Below are 13,979 nucleotides of genomic sequence, written 5' to 3'. Positions count from 1 at the left end.
ATGGTAAATTTTGTTATGTGTATTTTACCACAATTAAATGTTTTTTTAAACTATGGAATTTCAGACCCCACCTAGACTTCCTGAATCTGAGTTTAACAAGATCTCCAGATACATAATTTGTATGCATATTAATAACAAGATACATAATTTGTATGCATATTAAAATTAGAGAAGCACTGGACTGGAAAGCCATCCTGTACAGGGTCTGCTCTCACCTGCAGAGGGTTACTCCTCTACACACACACAGTAATACTCTATACCTGGTTGCAGACTCATGCCCGGGGATTACTAAGAATGAGCAGATATAGCCCTATAACACCTAACTCAGGCACTCTATACAAGAAGATTGGGAAAGTGAGGAGGAAGAAATTGTTAGAGCTCTGAGCGATCAACCTAGGGGAGAGTACTGGGGCTTTTCTCTCCTTCTCTCTCCTCTCCTGACTGGGGATCCAATTGTGAAGGGTTTTAAGGGAATTACTCATAGAATCTGATGGTTCCTGAAGAAGGAGAGACTGTCATTTCATTCACCTATTGAATATCTGCTAAGGCATTGGACTTACGAGTGCAGCTTCCTGAGCAGGGAGGAGGGAATTGGTAAGAGATGGCAGGGTAAGGACAGCAGAGGAGCAGCCTGCGTCACTACCAGATGTGTGAGGAGCCGGTGGGGCCAGGGAGGCTGTGGAAGGTAGTTGGGCCTGAGCCAACTTGCTGCAACCCACAAAGAGGACCATAAATGAGAGGCAACAGGGTGTACCCACACCCACAACCCAGGGATTAGAATTGAAGGTTGGAAGAGGTCAAGTGGAATGGATGTTTCACATCAGAGAATGGGTCAGAGAGAGGCTCCACAGGTTCTTCAGCCTCCACCCCCACCAAAGCCTCACATATATGACCCAGGAGACAGCTGCCTTGGAACCTGCCACTGAGAGCACATCAGAGAAACCACAACCCCAAAAGAGAAGACCACAGTGGCAGCCAGACAGTAAGACTGTCTCCTCTCTCCCACCTCCTCAGGTGGGAAGAAGGAGGTGGGGGTTCCTGTCTACCTGACCCAGCCACACCCTAAGGTCTTCTGGGAGTGTAAGGGCTGGAGTGAAAGCAGAAAGTGCTGCCACAGACTGAATGTGTCTGTCCCCCACACCAATTCATATATTGAAATCTAATTCTTGAGAACTAAAAGTAAAATTATAAGTCCCCCTTACCAACCAAACTGACCCCCTTTTGGCCAACAACTTTGGGATCCCAGAGAAACTTTAACCAGCCAGGATGTCAGACATGCCTCATTGTACCCCTCCCATTTGCAGTGTAGATGTGTCTACAATGTTAAAAGGTGATCATAACACTGACAGAATAAACTCTTTGTTGCAATAAGATACCAAGTTATAAATAGGACTTAAGGCCATGCCAGCCAAGGGTTAAGTCACACACCCCTACACTTAAAGAATAAATGATGTTCTAACTACTGCAAGGTTTTTCTTTTTCTCTAGCAGCTAAACAAGCACTGGCCTAAATAAGCAATGTTAAAACAAGCACAGCTCATCCACTGCCAGGTGACAACTGATCCCATGTTCTACAAGCCATAACTATTGCTTTGATTGGAAAAGGGGCTGATTTCAGTAACTTTTTTCTGTTAAGAGACCACTGACCTTGATCTGGTTCTGGCCAGTTTTACAGAGGTTGCACACTTAAGTACCTTTGTGTCTCTCCTTCACCTTTTGACATATATAGCCTGAACTGCAATGCATTTAAATGTTAAGTCTTCACCCCAGAGTGAACACGGGATGCATGTAACATGCATGTTTGCTTATCACAACTCCCTTTCATGAATATCCATAGCTCCTCCTATGTCCTGACGAATGTGCATACTTGGCCAACCTATTCAGCATAAACTCCTGTCTCACCCCTCCCTCCCTCCCTCCCTTGAAGTGCCTGCCTTTGGGGATCTGCTGGAGGCTACACTTTCCATCCTGAGGATGGCCAGCCTGCAGGCTGTAATCTTTTACAAGAAATAATGTCTCCTTTCCAAATGTATAGATCTTATGATTTTGAAATTGACACCCCCAATGTGATGGTAGTAGGAGGTGGGGTGTTTGAGAGGTGATTGAGTCATGAGGGTAAAACCCTCATGAATGACATTAGTACTGTTATAAAGAAACTCCAGAGAGCTCTCTCGTCCCTTCTACCATGTGAGGAAGGTGCCTTCTATGAACCAGAAAGTGAGTCCTCACCAGACACAGAATGGGCTGGTGTCTTGATCTCAGACTTCCCAGCCCCAAGAACTGTGAGAAATAAATTTGTTTATAAGCCACTCACTGAATGGCATTTTGTTATAGCAGCCTGAATGAACTAAGCTAGGCGCCTTCTCCCCACTCAGAATACCCCAACTCATATGCCCTGTCTAAGCTAGGAGCAGGTCAGAGGTTCATGACCCAGTGAATAATTGAGCGATTTAAAAAATAACTTCATTTTGTTTTTTTCAATAAGTAATATAATAACAACATGGTTCAATATTCAAAAGTAACTAATGATTGCAGGGTAAAGAGTCTACCTCCATCACCTGTGTCCCAGTCAAATAGGGGCTCACCAAAGGAAAACCAGCATGTTTAGATCCTTGTGCAGCCTTTTAAAGATATTCTGATCATGCCACTGCACTCTAGCCTGGGTGACAGAGCAAGACTCTGTCTCTCAAAAAAAAAAAAAAAAAAAAAAAAGATATTTCGAGCATGTACAAGCACCAATCACTATTAACCATTTTTAGTTTTTCATTTAAGAGTATAGGAAACGACCACAATATAATACTACTTCCTACCTGGCAGAATGGATAAAATAAGAAAGATTGACTCTGCCAAACATTGACTTGAATGTGGTAATGGAAATTCCCATATATTACGGGTCAAGAGTGTAAAATGTCCTTATAGAACGAGTTTGGAAGTATTCTCTCCTCTTCAGTTTTCTGAAAGAGTTTGAGAAAAATTAGCACTAGTTCTTTAAATGTTTGGTAGAATTTAGCAGAAATTCTACCAAATATTTAAAGTAAATCGATCAGATCCTGGGCTTTTCTTTGATGGGAGAGTCTTTATTACTGCTTCAATCTCATTACTTGTTATTGTTCTCTTCAAGTTTTCTATTTCTTCATGATTCAATTTTGGTAAATTGTATGTGTCCAGAAACCCATCAATTTCTTCTAGATTTTCCAATTTGTTGGTATATAGTTACTCATAATGGTCTCCTGTGATCCTTTATATTTCTGTGGTATCAATTGTAATGTCTCCTTTTCATTTTTGGTTTTATTTATTTGAGTCCTGTCCCTTTTTCTTAGTCTAGCTAAATGTTTGTCAATTTTATCTTTTAAAAAACACAACTATTTGGTTAATTTTTGTATTTTAAAACATCTCTTTCATTTACTTATCTTCTGATCTTTATTAGTTCTTTCCTTCTACTAATTTTGGGTTTTGTGTGTTCTTGTTTTTCTAGTTCCATGAGGTATGAAGTTATGTTATTTATTTAAGATCTTTCTACTTTTTTGATGTAGGCATTTATTGGGATAAACTGCTCTTTTAGAGCTATTTTTGCTGTGTCCCATAAGTTTTGGTATGTTGTGTTTTCATTTTCATTTGTCTCAAGAATTTTTAAATTTACTTTTTAAGTTTTCATTAACCTATTTGTTGTTCAACCTATTTAATGTTCACATTAAACATCAGGAGCATGATGTTTAATTTCCACATATTTGTATAGTTGCTAATGTTTTTTCTGTTATAAATTTCTAGTTTTATTCCATTGTGGTCAGAAAAGACACTTGATATTTTTCCACTTTTAAAAGTTTATTAAAACTTATTTAGACCTCACACATGGTCTGTCCCAGAGAATATTCCAAGTGTTGTTGAGAAGAATGTATATTCTGCAGCTGTTGGATGGAATGCTCTGTAAATAAGGTCTAGATTGCAGTTTAACTCCAATGTTTCTTTGTTGATTTTCTGTCTGGATGTTCTATTGCTGAAAGTGGGGTGCTGAAGTCCCTTACTATTATTTATCGTACTATAGTCTACCTATCCCTTTAGGTCTATTCATATTTGTTTTATATATTTTGGTGCTCCAATGTTGGGTGCATATACATATACACCCACCCTCTACCCTCTGATAAGCCCCTATATGTATTGTTGCCCTCTATGTGTCCATGCATTCTCATCATTTAGCTCCCACTTACAAGTGAGAACATGTAATATTTGGTTCTCTGTTCCTGCATTAGTTTGCTAAGGATAATAGCCCCCAGCTCCATCAATGTCCCTACAAAGGACATGATTTCATTCTTTTCTATGGCCATGTAGTATTTCATGGTGTATATGTACTACATTTTCTTTATCCAGTCTATCGCTGATGGGCATCTGGGTTGATTCCATGTCTTTGCTATTGTGAATAGTGCTGTAGTGAACATATACGTGCATGTGTCTTTATAATAGAAAGATTTATATTCCTTTGGGTATATACCCAGTAAAGGGATTGCTGGGTTGAATGGCATTTCTGTCTTTAGGTCTTTGAGGAATCACCACACCATTTTCCACAATGGTTGAACTAATTTACACTCCTACCAGCATAGTACTGCATTTTTTTTGTGTTATCTGGTTGTTTTGAGGATTTTTTTTTCTTCTTTTCTTCAGTTACTCTTCCTTTGTGTTCATTGGTTTTCTTTAGTAGTATGTTTTGGTGTCATACTATTTATTTTTAGTGTATGTATTATAGGTATTTGGTTTGTGGTTACTGTGAGACTTATGAAAAATATTTCATAACAAATTGTTTTAAACTGATAACAACTTAACTTTGAGCACAAAGAAATAAAAAGCCTCTACACTTTAACACCATTCCCCACCCCCACATTTTGAATTTCTGATTGCTTTATTTACATATTTTTACATTGTCTATTTCTTAACCAATTGTTACAGTTATTATTGTGTTTAATAGTTTTGTTCTTTAGTCTTCACACTAAAAATAGAAGTAGTTTACATGCCACAATTACAGTGTTATTCTGAATTTGTCTATATACTTTTATGAGTGATTTTTTCATATGTTCAGATGTTTCCTTGCTGCACATTAGTATTCTTTTCTTTCAGAATTCCCTTTAGTATTTCTTGTAAGACAGATCTGGTATTGATGAACTCCCTCAGCTTTTGTTCATCTGGGAAAGTCTGTATCACTCCTTCGTGTTTAAAGGATATCTTTCTGGAGTACAGTATCCTTGGCTGTCAGGTTTTTTTTTTTTCTTTTAGCACTTTGAATATATCATCTCACTCTCTCCTGCCCTGCAAGGATTCTGCTGAGAAATCTGTGGAAAGCTGTACTGGGGCTTTGTTGAATGTGATACGTTTCTTTTGTCTTGATGCTTTCAGTGTTCTTTGTCTTTGATATTTAAAAAACAATTTGGTTTAGGGACAGGCTTTTACTATGCTGCTCAGGCTGAACTCAAACTTTTGGGCTCAGGGGATGTTTTCCCTTCAGCCTTCTAAGTAGCTGGGACTGCAGGCCTTCACCACCATGCCTGGCTCGTTGTCTTTGATTTTTGATAATTTGATTATTATGTGCTTTGGGTAATTCCTCTTTGGACTGAATTTGATCAGTGATCTCTGAGCTTACTGCACCTAGGTCTTATCCTTTCTACAGATTTGGGAAATTTTTAGCTGTTATTTTCTTGAATATGCTTTCTATGCATTTTTCTCTCTCATCCCCTTTGAGAATTTCTATTATGCAAATGTTAGTTCACTTGATGATGTCCTCTAATTTTTTTCCCCCTCTAATTGGGAAATTTCATATCCTCTACCTTTGAGTTCATTGATTCTTTCTCCTGTTTGGTCAAGCCTGCTGCTGAGGTTTTCCAATGAGTTTTTCAGTTCCGTTATTATATTCTTTATTTCTAGAATTTCTCTTTGGTTTTTAAAAATCGTTTCTATTTCTTTGTCAAATCTCTCATTTTGTTCCTGTATTGTTTTCCAAATCTCATTTACTGTTCTACCTGTATTTTCTTATGATCCCTGAAATTCCTTGAGAGGATTATTCTGAATTCATTGTCAGACATTTAATAGGTTTTCAAATTTTCTGGTTCAATTACTGGAGCTTTGTTGGTTTCTTTTGGTGATGTCATATTTCCCTGAGTTTTCACTTTCCTTGTGTCTTTACATTGGTACCTGCACATTTGAAGAGATGGCCACCTCTTCCAGCTTCTGCCCGAGTGTTATTTGGTGAAGTTAGACCTTCACTACTTTGTGTTGAAACTTAATCTACAGGCTGCTGTTTCTTCCCATTTGTGGGAGGATGTATAGTGAGTACCAAAACTAAAACAAGGCACTGGAACTCACTGCCCTGCCATTGTTTCCTGTTCTGAGGAAGACTCCTAGTGAGTATCAAAACTTAACCTCAGCACCAAAACTTAAACACAGAATTGCAGTAGTTTCCAAGTCTGGAGAAGACTTAAGCACCAGAACTTAATTCTGTCCTTTTAGTTTTTCTGAGTCATGGGAAGGCTCCACATTAACACCTAGGATGTGTGGAAAATTTGTCCAGGGATTTGATCATGCACCCTACAGTGCTATGGTGCCAGCCAGTCTCCTCAGTGTGGTGTCCCCACTGATGGGAATGCAGAGAAGCTGCCAAGATTCCTGTGCCAGTCACTGCAATGGGCACCTCCATTCTTTATGTATAATTCACTCCAGTAATTTTATATCGTCTCAAGAGACATTTTAAACAAGAAAAGTTCAAATTATATAATTCATTCACTAAAATATGGATTAGATAAAAGAGCACCTATAATAGTTCATATTCAATAAGTGTAATAAAGTATCAGCTGGCTGAGATCATTACAGTAATAATTTAGAATACATCATGTTGGTTGCTAAAAAGAGATGGTCAGATAATGTTGATAACAATAACAAGTCATGAGAGTCTGAGATTTGGATTATACAAATTCCCAAAGGGAAATTCCCCAAACCTGCACTGTGGAACATTAGGGGAAGCATTGATGGCAGAATTAGAAGACGTGGTTTTAAGTCTCAGCTCTGCTACTTTACCTCTTAGTACCTCCTCTGCTTTCTCATCTATCCAAATGGCAGTGACTCAGACCATGCCTCCTTCAAAGGGTTATGGTTTAAGCATCAACTATGTTGGGTCAATGTGCTTTATGAACTACAAATCATTATCAAATATAGTTGTTACAAGACAGGTATGACTTAAACTATAAGATGTATCCAACCAGGACTTTCCCCCTATTCTTGTTTTCACTAGAGCACTGTATAAATTTTGCTGAGAAAAAACTGAAAAGTCCTCTGCACAGTAGTAAAGTTTTCTTCCACTCTGCTAAGCCTTTATTTTCTTGTCTGCAAAAGAAAGATAGTAATAGTATTTCCCTTCTAGAGTATTGTGAGAATTAAATAAAATATCACATTTGAGGTGCTTGGCAAAATGCCTTTCATGTGGTAAGTACCCATGAAATGACATGTCTTGTTATTATTATGTTGTTCCTATTATTATGAGTGATGAGCAAGCACTCATTAATATATTATGTAAGTGCTAATTGAAACACCAGTGTTCCACAGTTTGTGAATCTAGTTTGTACAATTCCAAAGAAGCTGCTAAAACAATTAAATGGAAGTCCATTAAACTGAGGTGGCTGTAAGACTCTAACACCCTGTACTCCTATGTAAGCAAACCAAAACTTAGATTCATTTCCTGTAAGTGGCTAATTTAAAAGAAAATAAAACTTAAGCTCAGCCAATCACAGGCAGCCAACAGGGCATTAGTTGTATTGTTTTGAATGACTCACTGGAATAATCCAAATAAGGCCATTGTGCAAACATTAAACAATCAAATAATTGCTTTGCTTCCGCATCCACCCTATAAAAACTTTCCTTTCAGCCACCTCTGGAACAACTCAAACTGCTTGTGGTTTGGTGCTGCCTGATTCATGAATCACTGTTGCTCAAATAAACTCTTTGAAATTTTAATGTGCCTTAGTTTATCTTTTAACAGAGCTATGAAACAGTGTTTTGAAGTTAAGGGTTATATTTAAATAGCTTTTTCTGGAATTATGCATTTACATATTTTCCTAACATGTCTCATTAAAATTTTTAAATTATATGTACTTATTTATTTTCCTTGAAACAATTCATTTCTTATGTCATCTATCAGTTTTCTGATGGATTGGGCATAGTTTCTTATGCCAAAGTAGGGAATGTTAATAGAAGTACCACTTTTGCTGTTACAAATGGTTTCAAGGAGTAGTTAGATCATTCCTGAGTGACAGAATAACAAAATAAAGAAAAGAAAGGCCTATTGAAGGTTCACCAAGCCACAACTATTCCAAAACAAATAAAGCTGGTTTGCTAAATGTCATACCATAGGCCAAAATAAATCCCACCAGGGTAAAGAGTTAAACAAAACAAAACAATAAAAAACAACCTCAGGGTGCTAAAGGTCTTTTGAAACATAGAGACAAGGGAATAATCCCTTAAGGAAAGGATTGATAGATTTAATTTCTTTAAGTCAAAAAATAACATAAATAAAACTAAAATGAAAACAGCAAACTAGGAAAAATATTTGTAACATATATGACAGATTTATGTCTTTATTATATAAGGAAATAAACATTATATGCAATGATGTATGTGAAAGGATTTTATAATAGTGATAAAAGAGACAATTCAGTTTATAAAATAGGGATAGTTTATAGAATGGCCAAAAATTATACATTTATTACAAATTAGGTTGTAAAATAATACTTTAAAAAATTTAAAATATATATATAATCTTACAAACAAAATACTTAAAATACTTAGAAAATGTTCACATATAATTAAATGAAAATTGTTATAACACAGTATGTTTAATATGATATGAATTTTAAGAGTATATTTTGACAAAACTGCCAAAATATGATTCTAAGAGATATGATGAGCATATTAAATGTTCTTTTGTTTTTCTGTTTTCCAAAATTTCGACAATGAATATATATTCTAACCAAATCCCTAATATATGTTATTTTAAAAACATACCATAAACATATTAAAAATAAACAATGAGTGGGAAAAATGTTCCAACATACTTAACAAAAAATTAACATTATCTTATCTTGATGCTGAGCTAAATCTTAGTTTTCTGAGCTAAATCTTATTTTTATTCTGTTAATTACATAACTTGAACAGAGTTTCCACAGATCTTATCCTTAAGAATGTGTATCACAGAAAAATAAATATAAATGTCCAACCTGATGGTTAAATAAAATTATGCTAATTCATAAGATAGAATGTTGTGCAACTATTAAATATGCATGTTTTAAAGAATAATGCTATGATCAAAGCAAATTGCATAGCAGTCTATTCAAAATAATCCCAATTATGTCTTTGTTCAAATGTCACTTTTTCAATAAAGCTTCTCCTGATTACTGCATTTAAAATTTCAACCCTCTCTCTTCTGTCCCCAAATCTCTGACCTCCTTGCTTAATCTGCACTATTTTCCATGTACTTCATACCCTCTACCATACTAAATTTTACGATGATTGTTTATTGTTTGTTTCTTCATAGAATGTTGGTAGGCACCTAACGAAAATTTGTTGAACGAATGAATGAATTTGAGTAGCGCCATAGAAAAAATTAGAAAGAAATACAAGAAATATGAGACAAATATCAGTTGTAGCTGTTTTTAGATAGTGTGATTATGGGTAGTGGTTATTTTCTTCTTTATTCTTCCCTAGCTGTACAAATTTTCTGCAACGAACATGAATCACTTTTATAATGAGGAAAACATGTTTGTGTGCATATGTGTATGTATGTATATGTTTAAAGAATGTTAAACTATGTGTCAAGGTAGATCTTTACCCCTGAATCATTCTAGGTATTCTGTGTTTTCAGAAACCTCCTGGGGAAATGATTTTACAATCTTTCTCATCATTCTGCGTGAGGGTTTAACATCTGGGAGAGTCAAATATTTATTTCTGTCTCATTTAGTTCTGCTTCCCATTGGCAAGGTTCAATGCTGCCTGTGGGTCTACTGTCAGGCACTAAGGCAAGCATTGAAGACAAGAAAAAAGGGGCAGGAGAGAGAAACATTATTTTACAGTGATGACAATGAAAAGGTAAGTAGGAGGGAAAGAGAAGAGGAAAGACACTGCAATGACAAGTTATAAACATTTGTTTATCCTCTTTTATGTGCTAGCATCCTATGCTGGATGCTACAGTGTGCATAAAGGAGACTGTAACGCAGTTCCTGTCCTCAAGAGTTTATAATGTAGTAGGGGAGCTTACAGTCTAATATTTACTCCTTGTCTCCACCCATAACCGTAGCAGGTGCTTATTGACTTACAGAGATCCTGCTCATTAGTAGCTGTGTTAAGTGGCCCCTGATGGGAATGGATGCTAGACAACTGACTATAATAAAACTGCTTTGATACTGTAAAAAAAAAAAAAAAGTTTGACTACTTTAAATTATCCTTTATCCCCCTTATGCATTATCTGCAGCTTTATTTTGCTGGATCTTGTCTTTCTGCCCAATTTTTGATCCTTGACTAGCTCTTCATTAGGACAATCAAGACACACACTTAAAAGCTTTCAAAATAACTTTAAGACTGGCCTAGGTGAAACACAAATAGGTCTGTCTGGAATAGGAAAGATAATCATATTAAAATTACAGAGGCAAGCATAAATGATCAAAAGTTTTGTTGTTTAAGGTATTTGGTCTTAGGGTCTTTCTTTCCCTCCAAGAAATGGAGAATTGTTTGCAAGGCTGGTGTAAATCCTTCCTACTCTCTACCTTCTGGGAGATGAAAAAGACTCAGCTGATCATTGTCATAGGATGTTCTTGATAAGTAACCTTTGATAGTTTTCTTCAAAAGAACCCAAATTTATATTACTTTCTACCTTGAGTCATTTGCTTCTAACACTATTATTTTTTGCAGAAACATTTTCTAGTTCTTTGCACCATCCTGAAGTTGTGGGGCCCTATCCTAACACCAGTGTTTCAGCTGAGGTTTGAACTCTGTCAGTTCTCATGGGGTAGTTATGTCTTGGCTCCGATTTTGAATTCTACTTCCATTTTTACATCTACATAAAATATATTTCCTTAGGCACCAGTGTTGCCACAGTTACTGCTGATTTATATGCACCTTTGAGTCACTTGTGCCTTTCTGTCCTGGGACTGCTGAGCCTCTGTGGTTTGGTAGAATGGCCATGGGAACTGGAATTTAGAGACCTGGGTTTGGGTTCCAGCCTTACCCCTTCCTGTCACTGTGGCTTTAGTAAAATTTAATTTACGTCTCTAAGCCTACACTGGGTGTTTGTAAGCATCAACTAGGGGAGCAAATGTGAAAATGCTTTCTAAACTGGAATCAGAAATAAAAACACTATTCTGTTTCAGTTTTTTGGGGGATGAGCTTCTTGAATCTCTTGCTCCTTCCCATCAAAAGGCTCTCGTTTGCTTTTCCAGGCTACCCTGAGAGGGGTTAATAACCCCAGCACTTTGGGAGGCTGAGGCAGGCGGATCACCTGAGGTCAGGAGTTCGAGATTAGCCTGGCCAACATGGTGAAACCCCATCTCTACTAAAAATATGAAAATTAGCCAAGCATGGTGGTGGGCCCCTGTAATCCTAGTTACTTGGGAGTCTGAGGCAGGAGAATCGCTTGAACCTGGGAGGTGGAGGTTGCAGTGAGCTGAGATTGCACCACTGCACTGCAGCCTGGGCGACAGAGTGAGACTGTCTCAAAATAAATAAAATGAAATAAAATAAAATACTCCTCCAGCCCCTTTTCACCTAGTTCATGCCTCCTGTTAAGATGCCATCTTAACAGTCTCTGTCTCAGGAAGCTAGACCTCTTACCATGGCAGTTTCCTCTTCAAATATGCTTAGTAGTACCACAGCCCTCTCCTCCTTAGCTCTTGGAATACTTATAAGTTTCCAATGATCTATGAGATTTGATTACTGAAATTCATTGTGGCTCAGGAGGCAGACCGCCTGGATTCCACTCCTGGCTGACACTCACCAGGTATGTAACTTTGGGCACTGTAATGCATGCCTCTATGCTTCAGTCTTTACACCTGTAAGACATAGATGATAACAGTGCCTACCCCATAGAACTATTGTGAGAATGTGATGAGTCAGGGCATATAAACCATGTAAACTGTGCCGGGCATGTAGTGAGTACTCAGTGGCAGTCACCTGCCACTGTGTGAAGGGGACTCCTCTGCTGCATTCACCACCTGTGTGGAAGCTCCATAAGGGACCATGCTTTGTCTTTGAAGTACAAGAACAAGGCCTGACTTAGAATAAGTGTTTAATAAGGATTTGTTGAACATAATAATGAATTTATGGATTTAAATTCTAAATTTAAATCTAAACCAGTACTCTTAAAATGCTGGAATCATGATTTCATTATCCTCGTTACATTAAATTAAGTTAAAAAGCAGAAGAATTAAAGCCAAATCTTTAGAAAAATAATTCCCCTGATGTTGCATCTAAATCACTGGTAACTATTTGTAGATACCATGAACTTCCATTCATGGTACGGCCTAGTAATTTTTGGTGTCTAAAATAATAATTAATAAATATTTGCCAGAGTACAAAGAACTCTGCTAGACATTTTGGATGAGACAACAAACGACTCTCTCTCCATTCAAGATGTGGGCTGTGAAGTTAGAACGCAGTCTCAAAATAAGTCTCCTTGTGATAAGTACCAAAAGAAGAGTAGACAAGCCCTCTCTGCTGGTGGTAGATGGTGGAGAACTTTGTCATGGGTCAAGGAACATGGGGAAATTCATAATTACTCAGGTATGCTTCTCCCCCCTCCACCACGTCCAACATTTTGTTAATATATAAATAACACTGAATGTATTTTTCCTTACCCTTCTGTCCTGTATTTGCTATTTTTCCTTCTAAAGGTTTGTTCTATAGTTTTATTGACAGAGGCAACTCAAATCATTTTCACAGTCTTAAAAATTTTCTTAGTCTTAACAACATATCTTAACAATTGTAAATGTAAAGAAAAGCTCTCATTGAAACAGTAAATGTTTTAATTAGTTCACATAAAATATATTCTTTTGGAAAAGAAATTAATATCTCCAGGAGATGTTTACACTCCCATGTTTATTACAGCATTATTCACAATAGCTAAGATATGAAATCAACCTAAGCGTCCATAAATAATATTACTATTATTCAGCTTTAAAAAGAAGGAAATCTTGCCGGGCATGGTGGCACACGCCTGTAATCCCAGCACTTTCGGAGGCCGAGGCGGGCAGATCACGGGGTCAGGAGATGGAGACCATCCTGGCTAACACGGTGAAACCCCGTCTCTACTAAAAAATACAAAAAATTAGCAGGGCCTGGTGGCGGGCACCTGTAGTCCCACCTGCTCAGGAGGCTGAGGCAGGAGAATGGCGTGACCTAGGAGGCGGAGCTTGCAGTGAGCCTAGATCCCGCCACTGCACTCCAGCCTGGGCGATAGGGCGAGACTGTCTCAAGAAAAAAAAAAAAAGAAGGATATCTTGTCATTTGTGATGACATGGATGAACCTGGAGAACATTATGTTAAGTGAAATAAGTCAGGCACAGAAAGATAAATACTGCATGATTTCATTTCACTTAAGTGGAATCTTAAAATACTGCATGATTTCATTCGCTTAAGTGAAATCTTAAGTCAAACTTGTAGAAGCAGGGAGTAGAATGTGGTGGCCAGGGGTTAGAAGAAATGGCAAGGTATTGGATAAAGGGTACATTTCAGTTATTCAGGATGAATAAGTTCTGGAGTCATGACATGGTGACTATAGTTAACAATACCGGATTGTATACTTAAAATTTGCTAAGAGAACAGATCTTAGAAGAAATATTCTCACCACACACACAAACAAAAGGTAACTGGGAGGCTATAGGTATGTTAATCAGCTTATTGTGATAGTCAGTCCACAATGTACATATATATCATAACATCACATTGTATACCTTAAATATTTAC

Source organism: Pongo pygmaeus, chromosome 4 (genome assembly GCF_028885625.2).
Source record: "Pongo pygmaeus isolate AG05252 chromosome 4, NHGRI_mPonPyg2-v2.0_pri, whole genome shotgun sequence".
Classification (NCBI taxonomy): Eukaryota; Metazoa; Chordata; class Mammalia; order Primates; family Hominidae; genus Pongo; species Pongo pygmaeus.
The sequence above is the reverse complement of the archived record's forward strand: the minus strand, read 5'-3'. Positions refer to the sequence as shown.